Raw genomic sequence first — 18749 nt, forward strand, 5'->3', positions numbered from 1 at the left:
CCTTAGGTTAGTTAGGTTTAAGTAATTCTAAGTTCTAGGGGACTGATGACCATATATGTTAAGTCCCATAGTGCTCAGAGCCATTTGAAACATTTTGCTGAAGTTCAACAAAAATACGGATTTTTAGAACCAAGTACAGTAAGAAACCACCAACATAGAAGGCCATTTACCACTTACACAACAAATTCGTTATGACGGGTTGCTTGTGCCCGACGAAGAGAAGCGGACGTCCCAGTGTGACTGAAGTGAATGTGGAGCGCGTTCGTGAGACATACATAAGGAGTCCAAAGAAATCTGTGCGTCGTTCATCCCGAGAACTCTAAATGGCTCCAATGACAGTATGGAAATTCCAGCGACAGAAGCTATCTAATTGAAATCGGAGCCAGTGCAGAAGCTCAATGCGACGACTAAGACAACCGTTTTGAGTTTTGTTAGCAGTTGCAACAACTGAATGCCGATGGGGATGTGGGGATGGCATTGTTGATCGCTCAACTTTTAGCGACGAAGCCACTTTTCACACTAATGGGGAAAATGAACAGGCATAACTGTCGAATCTAGGGTACAAACTATCCACACGAATGCATTGAATTTGCGCGTGATTCCCCAAAGCTAAATGGTTTTTGTGCCTTGTCACGTCGAAAACTGTACGGGCCATTCTTCTTCGCGGAGAGCACTGTCACTGAATATTTCTGCTTGGATATGTTGCAGCAATGGCTGATGCCTCAAATTCAATCGGCGTCTCTGTTCATCTTTCAGCAGTCTGGGGCTCCACTCCATTTTCATCGTTAAGTCCGTGGGTATCTGAACACGGAGATGCCGCATCGGTGGATCGGCCTTGCTACAGAAGGGAACAGCTGTTCCATAAAATGGCCTCCCCGACCACCAGATCTCACTACGTGTAACTTTTTTCTGTGGGGACGCATTAAAGATATGTTGTATGTACCGCCTCTACCACGTGATGTAGCAGAGCTCCGGGAGAGAATACGGTACGCGACTGCCACAGTCGACGATGCCATTCTGGGACGGGTATGGCAAGCATTGGATTACCGTATTGACGTCTGCTGGATCACTCACGGTTCGCATATCGAATGTTTATAAAAAAAACTTTCAGAGTTTCTCTTCAAAATTCAATATTTACGACATCTGTACAATGTTTAGTTCTTGTGCAATAAATAATTGAAAGTGTTCGCGGACTTTATGTATACGGTGCTCTGTATATGAGTCGGCTATACCAATTGACAATACGTTTTATAGGCTCGCATACCAAAGATCTAATACAATACAGATGCCTTGAGGAGTTCATACATCTAAAAGAAACAGTGGATTTCAGCAAAATGGGCTAAAGTTGATACACTTCAGAGCATATTTGGCACCATGTTAATATGTTACAAAAACTGATGATAGCCAAAGTTCATCAAAGAAACTGATTCTCACGTTGATGCAAGGAATGATTCATATAATAGCAGTTCATCTTCACAAGGCAACAGCGGCAATACAGGTATGATGATAACCCGTGAAGAAAACGAATCAGAAAAAATACTGAAAATGACTGTTATAATACTGACAATGTTATTACTATCAAATATTGTAATAATATACACTGAAGCGCCAAAAAAACTGGTATAGACATGAGTATTCAAATACAGAGATATGTAAACAGACAGATTACGGCGCTGCGGTCAGCATCAGCTGTCTGGCGCTGTTGCTGCTACAATGTGAGGTTATCAAGATTTAAGTGAGCTTGAATGTGGTGTGTGAATGTGGTGTTATAGTCGGCGCACGAGTGATAGGACACAGTATCTCCGAGGTAGCGATGAGGTGGGGATTTTCCTGTAATACTGACTATTCAAGGGTGTACCATGAATCTCAGTAATCCGGTAAAACATCTAATCTACGACATCGCTGCGGCCGGAAAAAGATTCTGCAAGAACTGAATCAACGACTACTGAAAAGAATCGTTCAACGTGACAGAAGTGCAAACCTTCCACAAACTCCTACAGATTTCAATGCTGGGCCATCAAGAAGTGTCAGTGTGCGAGCCATTCAACGAAACATGGTCGATATGGGCTTTTGGAGCCGAAGGCACACTCGTATACCCTTGATGACTGCATGACACAAAGCTTTACGTCACGCTTTGGCCCTTCAACACCGACATTGGACTATTGATGATTGGAAACACGTTGTCTGGTCGGACGAGTCTCGTTTCAAATTGTATCGAGCGGACGGACGTGTACGGGTTTGGAGGCAACATCACGAATCCATGGACGCTGTATGTCAGCAGGGGACTGTTCAAGCAGATAGAGGCTCTGTAATGGTATGAGGCGCGTGCACTTGGAGAGATATGGGACCTCTGATAAGTCTACATATGACTCTGACAGGTGACACGTACGTAAGCATCCCATCTGATTACTTGCATGTCCATAGCGCATTCCGACGGACTTGGGCAATTCCAGCAGAACAATGCGACACCCTACACGTCCAGAATTGCTACAGAGTGTCTCCAGGAACAGTCTTCTGAGTTTAAACACTTCCGCTGGCCACCAGACTCCCCATACATGAACATTATTGAGCACATCTGGGATGCCTTGGGTGGTGCTGTTCAGAAGGGACATTCACCCCGTCGTACTCTTACGGATTTATGGACAGCCCTACAGGATTCATAGCGTCAGTTCCCTCCTGCAGTACTTAAGACATTTGTCGAATCGATGCGACGTCGTGTTGCGGCACTTCTGCGTACTCACGGGGGCTCTACACGATATCAGTCAGGTGTAGCTGTTCCTTTGGCTCTTCGGTGTAAATGAATCACTGCAGGACTTGGGGAGACGTGTCTCTTACTGGAGCACACCTGTTCCTGATAATGTTCGCATTGCGTTCATGAGAAAAGGAAGTGACCTTTTCCAAAACAGGGAAGGGCATTTGACACTCATCTAAACGGATTATAAACAAAAGGCGACGTGCGGTATCTTTCAAAGGAATGGTTTTTTAAGGTGACGCTAGAAAATTCTGAGGTCTTGGATGGTTTATTCTCCAACAACTAACAACCTCTTCTGCTTCTACTGTTGTTTGTTTGCTATCACCAGTAGTGCTAACCAAGTTCTATATTTGTGACTGGATTTTAGAAGTGGAGGAAACTGAATCCTAAAGTGGCAGACCAGGAAACTACAGACGAACACCGAGAAAATCTTGAAAAGTGGAAAACTTCGGAAATGAGACTCAAATTGCATAAAACAATAGATGACGCAGCCTTGAAATTAATAGATATTTAAAAACAGAAGGGGAAGCATCTTTTATCAAGGTTATTGAATATGACTTTTTTTGCCTGAACAAAACCTAGCATTTTGTGGACATGATGAAGTACAAGTGCTGCATATAAAGGCAATTTCTTAGAACTAGTGGAATTGCTTTCAAAGTATGATGTAGCGTTGAACGAACACATCTTGACTTTGGAACATGCTAAACCTCAAAAAGTGTCATATTTGTCGCACGTACGGAATGAATTTATATAGGCTTTAGCGAATCATGTAAAGTCTACGCTTATCAATTAAATTAAATCGTCTAAATATTTTGGTGTTATGGTTGATAGCACAGCTTACGTCCCACACATTGATGAGGAGTTTGAAAGCTGATAATAGAGATGTGGAAGCATTACTTGGATTGTTTCCTCTAAAGGAAAAAAAAACCGCTGATCTAAGTGACATAATTGTTACGAAGTTTGAAAATGACGGTTTAGACGTTATGATGTGATGCTCACAACGTTATAACGATGCAACTGTTATGAGCGGAGTATATGGAGAATTACAAGCTTTTATTAAAACAAAGAACAATAAAGCCATTTTTGCTGGATGTTTTGATCAATCAGTTAATTTATGTGGCCAACATCCCGTTGCGCAAAATGTATCTTGTGTAACATTTTTCGGAACAGTCGAGACCATTTTTACCTTTGCTCCTGCTTCCACTAGCCGCTGGGATGTTCTGATTAAACGGAGCAAAGTATCTGTTAAAAGACTCAACAACGCATTGGAGTGCTCATTGTGCTGCAGTTAAAGGACTGGGAGAAACTTTTGATGGGATTGTCGCTGCAGTTGACGAATTATGTGATCAACAAGAAAATTTGGACAACAGAGATGCTGCACAAGGTCTATCGAACATGAGGCACCACAAAATATCAATTTTGAGGATGTCACATCAGAGTTGGCGGCTGTTAAAGCTATAAATAAACAAATTTATAGTGTTGTGTCTCGCTTTAGCAAATAGTTATCTGAAAAATGTATATCTATGCATAGAGAATAATACTGTATACTAATGTATAGCATGTAATACGATATACTAACGCATAATGCATAATAAAACAATACTATTATATACACACATCCAAAAAAGTTTTGCATCACCCCGGCTCCCATAACTCCTGAAGATAAACGTTGACTGTGAATATTGTATCACAGACACAATCCCTTCGGCTGTTCAGGGATGTTACTAAACCCGTCCAAAAATGTAACACCCATGCATGAGCAGCGCCTATTAGATGGAGGGGGTCCGTCATCCGATCAGTTCCAGTCATCCCACCAGGTAGGAGGTACACGACTCGTGTAGTCTGTAGTTCAACCATGCCTAGACGGTCAATACCGCGGTTCGAGCGCGTCCGCATTGTTACTTTGTGCCAAGAAGGGCTCTCAACAAATAAACTGTCCAGGCGTCTCGGAGTGAACCACAGCGATGTTATTCGGACATGGAGGAGGTACAGAGAGACAGGAACTGTCGATGCCATGCCTCGCTCAGGCCACCCAAGGGCTGCTACTGTAATGGATGACCGCTACTTACGGATTGTGGTTCGGAGGAACCCTGACAGCAACGCCACCATGTTGAGTAATACTTTTCGTGCAGTCACGGGACGTCGTGTTACGACTCAAACTGTGTGCAATAGGCTGCACGATGAGCAACTTCGATGGCCGGGGTGGCCGAGTGGTTCTAGGAGCTACAGCCTGGAATCGCGCGACCGATACGGTCGCAGGTTCGAATCCTGCCTCGGACATGGATGTGTGTGATGTCCTGAGGTTAGTTAGGCTTAAGTAGTTCTAAATTCTAGGGGACTGATGACCTCAGAAGTCTAGTCCCATAGTGCTCAGAGCCATTTGAACCATTTTTGAGCAACTTCAGTGCCCACGTCCATGGCGAGGTCCCCGACACCATACAGATGGGCCCAACTACATGCTGAATGGACCGCTCAGGATTGGCATCACATTTTCTTCACCGATGAGTGTCGCACATGCCTTCAACGAGAAAATCGTCGGAGACCTGTTTGGAGGCAGCCCAGTCAGGCTGAACGCCTTAGGCACACTGCCTAGCGAGTGCAGCAAGGTGGAGGTTCCCTGGTGTTTTGGGGTGGTATTATCAGGGGCCGCCGTATGCTACTGGTTGTCATGGAAGGCGCCGTAACGGCTGTACGATACGTGAATGCCATCCTCCGACCGACAGTGCAACCACATCGGCAGCATATTGACGAGGCATTCGTCTTAATGGACGACAATTCGCGCCCCCATCGTGCACATCTTGTGAATGACTTCCTTCAGGATAACGACATCGCTCAACTAGAGTGGCCAGCATGTTCTCCAGACATGAACCCTATCGAACATGCCTGGGATAGACTGAAAAGGGCTATTTATGTATGACGTGATCCACTGACACACCAACCGCTCTGAGGGATATACGCCGAATCGCCATTGAGGAGTGGGACAATCTGGACCAACAATGCCTTCATGAACTTGTGGATAGGGTGCCACGACGAATACATGGATGCATCAATGCAAGAGGACGTGCTACTGTGTTTTAGAGGGTGTGTACAGCAATCTGGACCACCACCTCGGAAGGTTTCACTGTATTGTGGTACAACATACAATGTGTGCTTTTCATTAGCAATAAAAAGGGCGGAAATGATGATCGTGTTGATCTGTATTCCAATTTTCTATGTAGGTTCCGGAACTCTCGGAACCGAAGTGATGCAAAACTTTTTTTGGTGTGTGTATATTGCAATTTGATGATTAATGACTGTAAGACGTTTATTTTTCTTATTAAATTCTTTCTTGACACGTATCCAGTTTTATTGGTTTTGAGAGTTTTTATTAGTGAAGTGACGTCGCTGATATCTGCCGCGGGTGCCACTCATGCTAGCTACGCCGCTACATGCAGTTCTTTAATTAAATCTGTAGTTTTTATTTACGAAAAAGCCGAAAATCGTATGTTACTTCAGAGTATCTGCGGACACTAGAATGCACAGTAAGGGTCATAAGCAGGCGGTCTGTGAGCTGTGTTGTCACCGTGAAACATCTCACTACGCCCCACTTATATGCATGCTGCGCACACGTATTTAACTCATACTCTGGTTTAAATGTAATCGAGATTTTCCATGTTTTAGTTTATTATTGTTATTATTATTATGCTTTGCATTGGTTAGTCAATTTTTGTTCTACTGTCGATGAAATGCTTATATAAAGTTTCTGAAGGACGTCAACGTCTTTCACCACCTCAGAGGGTACTGAATTTTTTTCTGGGTGAAGAGGCTCATGCAGGCTTAGACCTCATGGACTTGCAGTACTGAGAAGCCCCTATACGGTCATTATAAACTCTTTCATTCTGTTAAGTTGTTTTCTTTTTCTATCCTGGGAAGTTATGTGCAACCTTTTTCATTTTCTCTAATCTTTGGTTTTTGGTCACTCTCAGTTTGCTTTCTACCTTTGCGTTTTTCCCCTTACTGATAGCTTTCATTCTGAAGAAAATCCGTATCTATAAGAGACACATTACAGCGAATTCCTAACTAAAGGTAACTCTTTATAAGATAGGTAATATAAAGTCTCAGCCATTGCAATATCTTCAGATGACCTGTAAGTTCACTGTCCTTTTATAACCACTTGTCGGTGATACAGAAAAAGAACACTGAATCAGTTTTTGAACATATTTTCAGTTTAGTAACTCAGCACTACATCGACAGAGACGATCCTATATATCTAAATTTTTTTGGCTGAGGTCTTTTGTTTCTGTTTCCATTATTTCTAATTGTTGGCGTAAGCACGCATTGTCGCATTCACAGCTGTGTTTGTTTTCAACGTTGACGTTTTGGTCTATTATTATTTTCTTCATTAGTTGGTAACTCTACTTCTTTATGTTAGCTTCGTTTTGCGCCCGAATATTTCTGTTATTATTAGGCTCATTACCACGCCCTAAATCAGCACTGGAGGATGGTGCAACATCAGTTTTTCAAATCCCTTTCATAACCCGAATCAAGAGAATGTGCTGAGCAGACACGAGCATTTTCAACTGAAAACGAATGTGCAGGTTTACAAGCATTTATCAATGTTCGGTTTGTCTCATTGTTTTTAGGAAGTATATGAAACTTAATCCCTAACTTACTTAGACTGCTTGTCTTCTGTGGTTAGTACAATTGGCAATCGCACAGAAAACGATTATTTTAATTTTATCCATATTTTGCAGCTTCAAATTTGGATGTATTCAATACACTGGAAGTTTGAATTAAAAAACGCCTTCGGGCAAAAAAAAATCGTATTGCATTGTTGGGCGGGAGTCCCCATCTGGGGACGTTCGGCTGCCAAGTGCAAGTCTTGTTTCAGTCGACGCCACATTGGGTGACTTGGGCGCCGGTGATGAGGATGAAATGATAAGGACAACGCAACATCCCGTCCCCGAGAGGAGAAAATATCCAACCCGACCGGGAATCGAACACGGCCCCGCTTGCATGGGAGGCGAGCACGTTGCCACCCAGCTAAGTACGCAGACTACGGTCAAAAATTTTCATGTTTTATTAAATACAGAATGCACTGAGGACCTTAATGATCCATCATCTGGTGTAACTTGTCTTAATACATGATTTATTTTTGTTCTTCAGTGAGATGAAATGTATATTCCTGTCACGAAAGGGTTCGATGTTATGTTATGAATTTCGTAAGTAAAGTGCGGAAAATGTGTGCGAAATAGTGGAAAAAATGAACAGTGTAGACTTGCCACATAATCCAAGAAGAGCGGTTTCAACTTTTTAATACCATCACACATTTTTTTCTCTATCCTGATCATGCGTATCATTTCACTCAAGCTGCACATTTGCATACACACGTTTGTAAACACTTCTCAGATGTTGCTGAACATGGTGTGATCAAAGATGAATTTATTCGTAGTTCCAGAGATCTAATTATTAAACTATTGACATATGCAGTGAATGACTTCAGAATAGGTCTTTAAAATTACTGAAATAACTGTGACTTCCGAAATCTGTTTGTTCATTTAGCATTTATCCCGGTTTTTTCGGTTTTATGGAGGTATATCTCCAGTTCTTCTAACAGATTTACGGTCTTACCGTTGGCTTCATTATGTAGTACTACCAAATTGTTGTCTAGACTGTTGATAGCAGGTTTGGTTTCCAACATATATATGTTCCACTTAAAAAGTTATTCTAAAAATACTTCTGTACACTGATAATTACGGTGTAACTCTGTACTCAACTGACAGTTACTAATAAATATTCACACTGCCGTAAGCAGCCTTATTTTCACTTGTAAACACAATTACCACACGATAGGTTATAATAATTGAGGGCTACTGAGCGCAAGTCAGCGGCGCAGCTTACTACTGCGCATGTACCACAAGATCCTTACCGTTTATTGTACAGTATCCGTGAGAGCACCACCTGGCCTTATGTGCATTTTTCGTGTACTGTCACATAAGCCCCTCGTTTGTTGCTGTATTTGACACTTCTCTCTGCGTTTCACTAGCTTTGTCGACCTAGTTACACAAGAATCCGGCTCCTTTTAGTGTTAGTAGGAGTTCTCATTACTGTAAATATTGTTTCACAGAGAAGTGCCTGTTTTTGGGCTTTGGCAATACTAATAGACGACATAATTGTTGCAGCTCTTCTAAAAGATTTACCAGATGATATGGACGTTATGGAAGTAGGGCATGATGATGACAATAACACTGATGCAAATGATGCCAGTAATCGTGCAGGTTTAGGTTTTGAGGAGATTTTTTAAAACTATTTAGGTTTTGATGCAAATTTTGAGAGTTTTGATGGAATGTGCACGAATGGATCTCAAAATAAGTTTATCTTTAACTGTGGGGAAATGTGAAAAACAAGGGATCAATGATTGCTTACATGAAAACCATCCCAAAAGTAGAAAGATATTTGAGCCTAAACTTGACGGGAAACAGGGGAAACGTAATACCTCGATCATTTTCTTCAAAGTAAGAGATTTGGTGAAACAGGACAAAGGAATGAAGCTTGTACAACACGAGTACTACCAATGGCGTATTGCACACGTGAATAGCTACATTCTTGCCTTTGAATTTTATCAAACGAGAAATGAAGCGTTGGAGAGGGAATCTGAAAATTGTGCGTTGAGTTATATTTATGTCTTCAGAGATATTTAGGCGCAAAAACAGGAGACTGGCATTTGATAACCTTTTTACTCACTTTTTCTTTCCTGGAGGGCAAGAGTAAAGAAAACTTTCTCGTCAGGCCTTTCACGTTCTAGTGAAATGAAAAGAGGCGACTTTCATCAGACGATGTCATCCTCTGAAATTGGGGTACTTTGTTGAAAGACGACAAAATTGTGTATTTGGCTTTTAATTACCATGGAGCAGGAGTAATGTTTGCCTCCAGAAAGTGCGAAAATCTAACTTAAACTAACTTACGCAAAGGACAACACACACACCTATGTCCGAGGGAAGAATCGAACTTCCGACAGGGGAAGCCGAGCGAACAGTGCAAGGCGCTAGACCCCGCGGCTACCCAACGCCACAGTTTAGGAGAAATGTTGCTCAGGGACTGACGAGACAGATGAATGCGAAGCATATCAGTCCCAGAGCGAAAAGTCATATCCTGACAGAAAGCAATATATGCAACAAAAGGAAGAAATTGGTGCCAGAGGATGTAAAATTAGAAAAGAAAGGTGTTAGTTTTGTCACTTTTGCAGTAAACAGAGGAATATTTGATGTATGTAGTAAAAGAAAGGTTTAGTCTCTAACAAGCACATGATGTTTATTTTGTGGAGTATTTCTCCGCTGCGACGAAATTAAAAATATTTTTTCTGAACTCCACTTATAGTAACTGTTACTAGAAGTGGCTAAAGAATGTCTTGGAACAGTAGTGTGTAAAAGTAGGATGAACCAAACAGCTTGGCGGAATGACGCAGCCAAGGCAGCCTGTAAGAGGAAAAAGAAGGCGTATCAAAAATGGCTACATTCTAGAACTCAGGTAGACAGAGAAAGTTATGTTGAATAAAGAAACAAAGCCAAACAGATAATTGCAGCATCCAAGAAGAAATCTTGGGAAGACTTTGGAAACAGATTGGAGACTATGGGTCAAGCTGCTGGAAAACCATTCTGGAGTGTAATTAGCAGTCTTCGAAAGGGAGGTACAAAGGAAATGACAAGTATTTTGGACATGCCAGGAAAACTGCTGGTGAATCCTGTGGAGGCCTTGGACAGATGGAGGGAATATTTTGAAGAGTTGCTCAATGTAGGTGAAAATACGATCAGTAATGTTTCAGATTTCGAGGTAGAATGGGATAGGAAAGATGATGGAAATAGGATAACATTTGAGGAAGTGGAGAAAATGGTCAATAGATTGCAGTGCAATAAAGCAGCTGGGGTGGATGAAATTAAGTCGGAACTCATCAAATACAGAGGAATGTCAGGTCTGAAATGGCTACAAAGGATAATAGAAATGGCCTGGGAGTCGGGACAGGTTCCTTCAGACTGAACAAAAGCAGTAATCACATCAATCTTTAAACATGGAAACAGAAAAGATTGTAACAACTACAGAGGTATCTCTTTAATCAGCGTTGTGGGTAAAATCTTCTCAGGTATTGTTGAAAGGAAAGTGCGAGTATTAGTTGAGGACCAATTGGACGAAAATCAGTGTGGGTTTAGGCCTCTTAGAGGTTGTCAGGACCAGATCTTTAGCTTGCGGCAAATAATGGAGAAGTGTAATGAGTGGAACAGGGAATTGTATCTATGCTTTATAGATCTAGAAAAGGCATATTACCGGGTTCCTAGGATGAAGTTATTGTCTGTTCTACGAGATTATGGAATAGGAGGCAAACTTTTGCAAGCAGTTAAAGGTCTTTACATGGATAGTCAGGCAGCAGTTAGAGTTGACGGTAAATTGAGTTCATGGTTCAGAGTAGTTTCAGTGGTAAGACAAGGCTGCAACCTGTCTCCACTGTTGTTCATATTATTTATGGATCATATGTTGAAAACAATAGACTGGCTGGGCGAGATTGATATATGTGAACACAAAATAAGCAGTCTTGCATATGCGGATGACTTAGTTGTGATGGCAGATTCGATTGAAAGTTTGCAAAGTAATATTTCTGAGCTATATCAGAAATTTAAGGACTATGGTATTAAGATAAGCATCTCCAAAACGAAAGTAATGTCAGTGGGAAAGAAATATAAACGGATTGAGTGCCAAATAAGAGGAACAAAGTTAGAACAGGTGGACGGTTTCAAGTACTTAGGATGCATATTCTCACAGGATGGCAACATAGTGAAAGAACTGGAAGTGAGGTGTAGCAAAGCTAATGCAGTGAGCGCTCAGCTACTATCTACTCTCTTCTGCAAGAAGGAAGTCAGTACAAAGACTAAGTTATCTGTGCACCGTTCAATCCTTTGACCAACTTTGTTGTATGGGAGCGAAAGCTGGGTGGATTCAGGTTACCTTATCAACAAGGCTGATGTTACGGATATGAAAGTAGCTAGGATGATTGCAGGTACTAGTAGATGGGAACAATGGCAAGAGGGTGTCCACAATGAGGAAATCAAAGAAAAACTGGGAATGAACTCTATTGATGTAGCAGTCAGGGCGAAAAGGCTTAGATGGTAGGGTTATGTTACACGCATGGGAGATGCAAGGTTACCCAAGAGACTCATGGGTTCAGCAGTAGAGGGTAGGAGGAGTCGGGGCAGACCAAGTAGAAGGTACCTGGATTCGGTTAGGAATGATTTTGAAGTAATAGGTTTAACATCAGAAGAGGCACCAATGTTAGCACTGTATAGGGGATCATGGAGGAATTTTATAAGGGGGCTATGCTCCAGACTGAACGCTGAAAGCCATAATCAGTCTTAAATGATGATGATGATGATGGGTAACTGTGTAAATACCTTCCTAATGTTCGCGGCTTTGTAACCTTAGTGCAGTCTAAGATATTTGGATACGTTACTTTGGCAAGGTGCTGTACTGAGAACAGTTGATCGGCAAGGCACTAGAGAATCAGACGATACTATAAATTACCACCATCATAAAATGGCAAAACACATTTAAAATTACGAAAAAATTCATTGTTTTATTGTTACTATTTACTGTTGCTATCCATGAATAAACTGGGAAATACGTGTGTGTTTTTGATAGTTCAGGCAACGAAGGGATAAAGAACGCAACTTTTGAAATATCCTCCATTTCTGTTTTAGTAAGTTTGCAGCGCTGGACCCTCCACGATCTTTTCACATTGGAACCGTTCGCAGACTCCGCACAATGGACGGACCACGTCTTCTCCTTCTTCTTCCGTACTGCTGCAGCCCTTGGGAGACTTCGCCTCTTCAACTATTTTTCTGCATGCTTATCTGTTTTTTGCAGCTCTTTTCCACCCCTGAACTCCTACACTCGTGAGATCTTCCATTACATCATCAATCCACTTTCATCTAGGTCTCCCTTTTCATCTAGTAAAGTGGATCGCCTATTGTATTTTCCTCCGCCACTATCTCCATGTGACATAGCCTTCTTTTGCCTTGTAATTTGATAAATTAGACTATATCTCTTTCTTGTGTTAATGCTTGTAGCTCAGTGTTATAGCGTATTCTTCAGCCTTCTCCTCCCTTATTGCGGCATAAATTTTGCGTACTATTTTTCGCTCAAAGGTTGTAAAAGCGTATTTTTCATATCTGTCAGTGTCCATTCCTCTGAGCCACATGTGGCACTGGGCGAACTAGGATGTAATCACACAACCCAGACTACACAGTAGGGATCACGAGGTATGTGCGCAGACGCAAATCGTGGCGATGATGTTTCAGTGAACCCAACCGGCTTTCAGTAGCCGGCAATTGCCATACTGTAGTGTGTGGTAATTTCGCTTACGAGTGAAAACAAGGTTGTTTACGGCAATGTGAATTTTTGTGAGCAACTGGCGAATTAGTACAAGACGATGCTGTTGTTAGCAGTATATACAGAGATTTTTTTTTTTTTAGATTATGTTCGTAAGTGAAAAATAATGCTTTGCTGCACGATCTCCAGTTGTACAAACCACAGCAGACAACTAATAAGTTAGGAATTAAATGTCATATATTTCTTAAAAACAATGAGACGAAACGAACATGAATAAATGCTTGTAAACTGTTATCGTGATTTTCCATGTTTAGTGTATTTACTGTTCTTATTATTAAGATTTTCATCAGTTAGACTACTTTTTATACGGTCGGTGAAATGTTTACAAGGATTTACTCATTTTCGTTTAGGCTCATTGTTTTTAAGAAATATGTGACATTTCTGCTAGACAAAACATTAACCATGAAAACAAACACAGCTTTGAATGCGACAATGCGTACTTACGCTGACAATTAGAAATTATGGAAATAGAAGTGAAAGACTACGGCAAAATAATGCAGATTTACAAGATAGCCTCTCTCGATGTAGTGCTGAAATACTATAACTAAAACATGTTGAAAAGTGATTGATGGCTCTTTCTCCGATTCACCGATAAGTGGTTACGAAAGGACAGTGTATGTACCGATCATTTGAAGATGTTGCTATGGCTGCCATTTTATGTTGTCTATCATATAAAGTGTTATCTTTTGTAAGGACTTTACTGATGTATTTCTTATGGACACAGACTTTCATCAGATTGAAAGCTATCAACAAGGGAGAAACACAAAGGTAGTAAGCATATGGAGAATGTACAAATAAAAGCGCTAAAAAAATTGAAAAAAAGTTGTACATATATTTCCAGAGTAGAAAAAGAAAACCTGTTAAAATAGTTAAAGAGTTTACAGTTACATTGCCGGCCGCGGTGGTCTAGCGGTTCTAGGCGCACAGTCCGGAATCCGCGTGACTGCTACAGTCGCAGGTTCGAATCCTGCCTCGGGCATGGATGTGCGTGAAGTCCTTAGGTTAGTTAGGTTTAAGTAGTTCTAAGTTCTAGGGGACTGATGACCACAGATGTTAAGTCCCATAGTGCTCAGAACCATTTGAACCATTTTTACAGTTACATTATAGAGGGTTCCTACCTTCTTCTAAAGAAAGAGCAGTGCCTTTCGAGATAGTGAAGGAGTTTGACGTCCTTTGGAGGGATTTACACTAGCATTTCACCGACCGTAGAAAAAGTAGTCTAACTGATGAAAATCTTAATAATAATAACAGTAAATACACTAAAACATGGAAAATCACGATTACATTCATACTTGCGTATGCATTAAATTCGTGTGCGTATAAGCTCCAATGATGTACGGCGTGGCGATGGTTTCCAGGTGACGTCACAGCTCACAGCCCGCCTGTTCAAAATGGTTCAAACGGCTCTGAGCACTATGGGACTTGACATCTATGGTCATCAGTCCCCTAGAACTTAGAACTACTTAAACCTAACTAACCTAAGGACAACACACAACACCCAGCCATCACGAGGCAGAGAAAATCCCTGACCCCGCCGGGAATCGAACCCGGGAACCCGGGCAGCCCGCCTGTGCATGACCCCTGAAGGTGTAATACGCCAGGAGTTTTGTCCTTATAACAAGGCTGTTTATGAAGAGGAAGAAATGTATTCGCAACTGCTGCGTAATTTATTGGTGCCATATGAAAATTTGTGCCAGACCGAGACTCGAACCAGCATTCCCCGATCTACGCGATTGGTCGCCTTAACATCTTCGGCTATCCGAGCACGCCTCCCAGATCGACCCAAACCCACATCCGTTATCACGGTCCTGCAGTCACACAGTGGAAGGCAGTGTTTGAGTTCCAGCCTGCCACTAATTTTCTTATGGCGCCCATATATTGTGCAGCTGAAGCCTGATCGTATTTACAACTGCGAATACGTTTCTTCTATCTGATACAGTTGAAGGTCATAACATTGTGTGTCCCTTCAGATGTGCATGCATATCTGAAGGAACGGCGCAGTACAGTGTGAAACGCATTGCAAAATAGTGCTCCTGAAGAGATGTAGGTTTGCAAAGTAAGCTCTGTTCCCTGGTTGTATCTTTTGTCTTATAGCCTTCCCAATGCGGTTATCATTTCTTATTAAGGCTCCCAGGTGCTAAAAGAGGCCACTCCTTTGAAAACGTCCTCATTTATATTTAGATCTGTAAGGGTTCTTCTGGCCTCAGATTGCACTTTATATTTTATATTATTTTCATTTACTATGACGCTGATTTTTAATGCTTCTGTTTCCGTTGCCTGGTAACAAGTGTGTTCGTATTTCTTCAATGTCAACAACATATGAGCATATCTGGCAATTTTTCATAAACTTGGTGCCTCTTTCATTTATTTTATTTACTGCCCTGAGCAGGGCTGTATTGAATAAGACAGTGGAGACGCCAGCACCTTGCTTCACATCTTTATTAAAGACAAGACCTTCACTTGTTCTACTGAATATCTTTACTTTTACTCTTGCCTCATTGTCATTCTGATTAGATTTATTAGTTTAACACATCTATCAGCTTTCCTCCACTCTGTGCAATTTTTGCTTGTTTATGCTGTGAAAGGCTTGTCATAAGTCGAAGAATAGGAAATTAGGATGTAAATTATGTCCATACAACTTTTCCATCATTTGTTGGTTGACAAACATTTGATCAGTTCTTCCTCTTCCTAGTAGTAAACTAGATTTTCCCCTAGTACACCTTCTACGCTCTTTTATATCCTTTCATTTTGTATACTTATGAAGAACTTTTAAGTCGTGCTCAGTAGAGTTATACCTCTGCAGTTTTCATGTGGTGTTCTACGCTACCGGCCATTAAAATTTGCTACACCACGAAGATAACGTGCTACAGACGCGAAATTTAACCGACAGGAAGATGATGCTGTGATATGCAAATGTCTAGCTTTTCAGAGCATTCACACAAGGTTGGCGCCGGTGGCGAAACCTACAACGTGCTGACCTGAGGAATTTCCAACCGATTTCTCATACACAAACAGCAGCTGACCGGCGTTGCCTGGTGAAACGTTGTTGTGATGCCTCGTGTAAGGAGGAGAAAAGCGTACCATCACGTTTCCGACATTGATAAAGGCCGGATTGTAGCATATCGCGATTGCGGTTTATCTTATCGCGACATTACTGCTCGCGTTGGTCGAGATCCAATGACTGTTAGCAGAATATGGAATCGGCGGGTTCAGGGGGGTAATACGGAACGCCGTTCTGGATCCCAACGGCCTCGTGTCACTAGAGATGACAGATCTTATCCGCATGGCTGTAACGGATCGTACAGCCACGTCTCGATCCCTGAGTCGACAGATGGAGACGTTTGCAAGACAACAACCATATGCACGAACAGTTCGACGACGTTAGCAGCAGCACGGACTATCAGCTCGGAGACCATGGCTGCGGTTACCCTTAACGAAGCAACACAGACAGGAGTACCTGCAATGGTGTACTAAACGACGAACCTGGGTGCACAAATAGCAAAACATCATCTTTTCGGATGAATCCAGGTTCTGTTTACAGTATCATGATGGTCGCATCCGTGTTTGGCGACATCGCGGTGAAAGCACATTGGAAGCGTGCATTCGCCATCGCCATACTGGCGTATCACACGGTGTGATGGTATGGTGTGCCATTGGTTATACGTCTCGGTCACTTCTTGTTCGCATTGACAGCACTTTGAACAGTGGACGTTACATTTCAGATGTATTACGACCCGTGGCTCTACCCTTCATTCAATACCTGCGAAAGCCTACGTTTACAAGACAACAACCATCTGCACGAACAATTGAAAACGTCTGGTCAATGGTGGCCGAGCAACTGGATCGTCACAATACGTCAGTCACTACTCTTGATGAACTGTGGTATCGTGTTGAAGCTGCATGGGCATCAGTACCTGTACACGCCATCCAAGGTCTGTTTGACTCAATGCCCTGGCGTATCAAGGCCGTTATTACGGCCAGAGGTGGTTGTTCTGAGCACTGAATTCTCAGGATCTATGCACCCAAATTGCGTGAAAATGTAATCACATGTCAGTTCTAGTATAATATATTTGTCCAATGAATACCCGGTTATCATCTGCATTTCTTCTTGGTGTAGCAATTTTAATGGCCGGTAGTGTATCTGCTTTCTTATAGATGTTTATCATTAATCTAGTTTTCCCGTTTTCCGGAATGGTTTCAGTTTTCCATATGTCTGATGTTATTGTGGTCTACGTAATGACCAACAAGTCGAGCGCGTTGTGTCTGATTATTTACGTAGAGAAAACCGTTTCGGTTGTCTACATTAAACCCTCGGGTCACGCTCGAGTTAGTCAGTCTACATGCAGGCATTTCTGGACGATGACCTGCACCTTTGGGCCTGTGTCAGCACAGGAACTGAAGCCACACGATCACGAAAAGCGCCGAGCATTTGTTCATTAGGTTTTTTGTTGAATGGCTTCGTGAACAAGCAGAATTGCAGTACTTGGAACACAGAAAACCGCCTTGTGATTATGGAGGAGCTATTGCATCCACTACGAGTATAGTATTTGGTCCGAACGTATAGCTGGACCGCACTTCTTCGAAGATGGCGCCAGAAACGCATTAACAGAGGACTGTGAAGGCTACCGCATTAGTCAATAAGCCACAACGTTTCAAGTGTCTCCATCAACGTCATCACTCACCAGCGGGGGTGGCACGTTGTTATGGCAATATAAGTGCTACAGCAGAGCCTGGAACATTCCAGAGAGGGTCGAAAAAAACGCATGCACAAGAAGGCGAGTTGGGCAGTTGAACGCTCCGGCCCCCCGGCGGTCCCGGGCGACGTCAGTTTGTGCAAGGGGCCGACGCCACGTTTGAAAGTCTTCACTCCCCTTCCCCCTTAAGCGTCAAACAGCCGTGTTGTCTTTCACTCGGTTTCTTAAGTCCGACCCATGACCTGCAAAACGTGTACCCCTGGTCTCCGTTAACATTGTTGCTGTTCATTCTAATTTCGGCGTCCTCTTATAACAGAATTGCAGTATGTTGATATTGAGCGTTTATCCTCGTATTTTCAGATAACTGTTGTATTTTACGTCCGTTTTCTAGGCAATGTGAAGCGACGGCTGCCTTTGTCTGACATGTCTTGAGTGCTCTGCACAACTCTCAGCAGCCGTGGGAATACTCTGTTCTACGTAGTGCTACCACATTCACAGGGGACACCATACGTGCCAGCAACTCAAAGGCCTACGCTTTCTTTAATGGAACATAACATATATCGTATCTTGGAGGTGGACAGGAACACTTGCCCATGTATCTGCAACATGCTAGTCGTTGCGTCACAGTATGTATGGAATGCAGGCGGTTTGGCCTGTTTTGCCTATTCACGAGACGCCGTTGGCAGTGGCACCTGAAAGCTTCTGCATTCTCTCCTTTGCTGTAAGCTTTTTCCACGAACACGCGTCTTAAAATTCTGAAACTGAGACTGTGGATGGTTGCCGTCAGAAACAATCTTTGCCCTGTGTAGTTAGGTGTTCAGGACCGCTTACTTGCGTATAGGGTGATGAAAACTGTTGGCATTTATGGCATCTGTCGTGAGCGTACATTT

This window comes from Schistocerca gregaria, chromosome 3, assembly GCF_023897955.1.
Source record: "Schistocerca gregaria isolate iqSchGreg1 chromosome 3, iqSchGreg1.2, whole genome shotgun sequence".
Taxonomy (NCBI): Eukaryota; Metazoa; Arthropoda; class Insecta; order Orthoptera; family Acrididae; genus Schistocerca; species Schistocerca gregaria.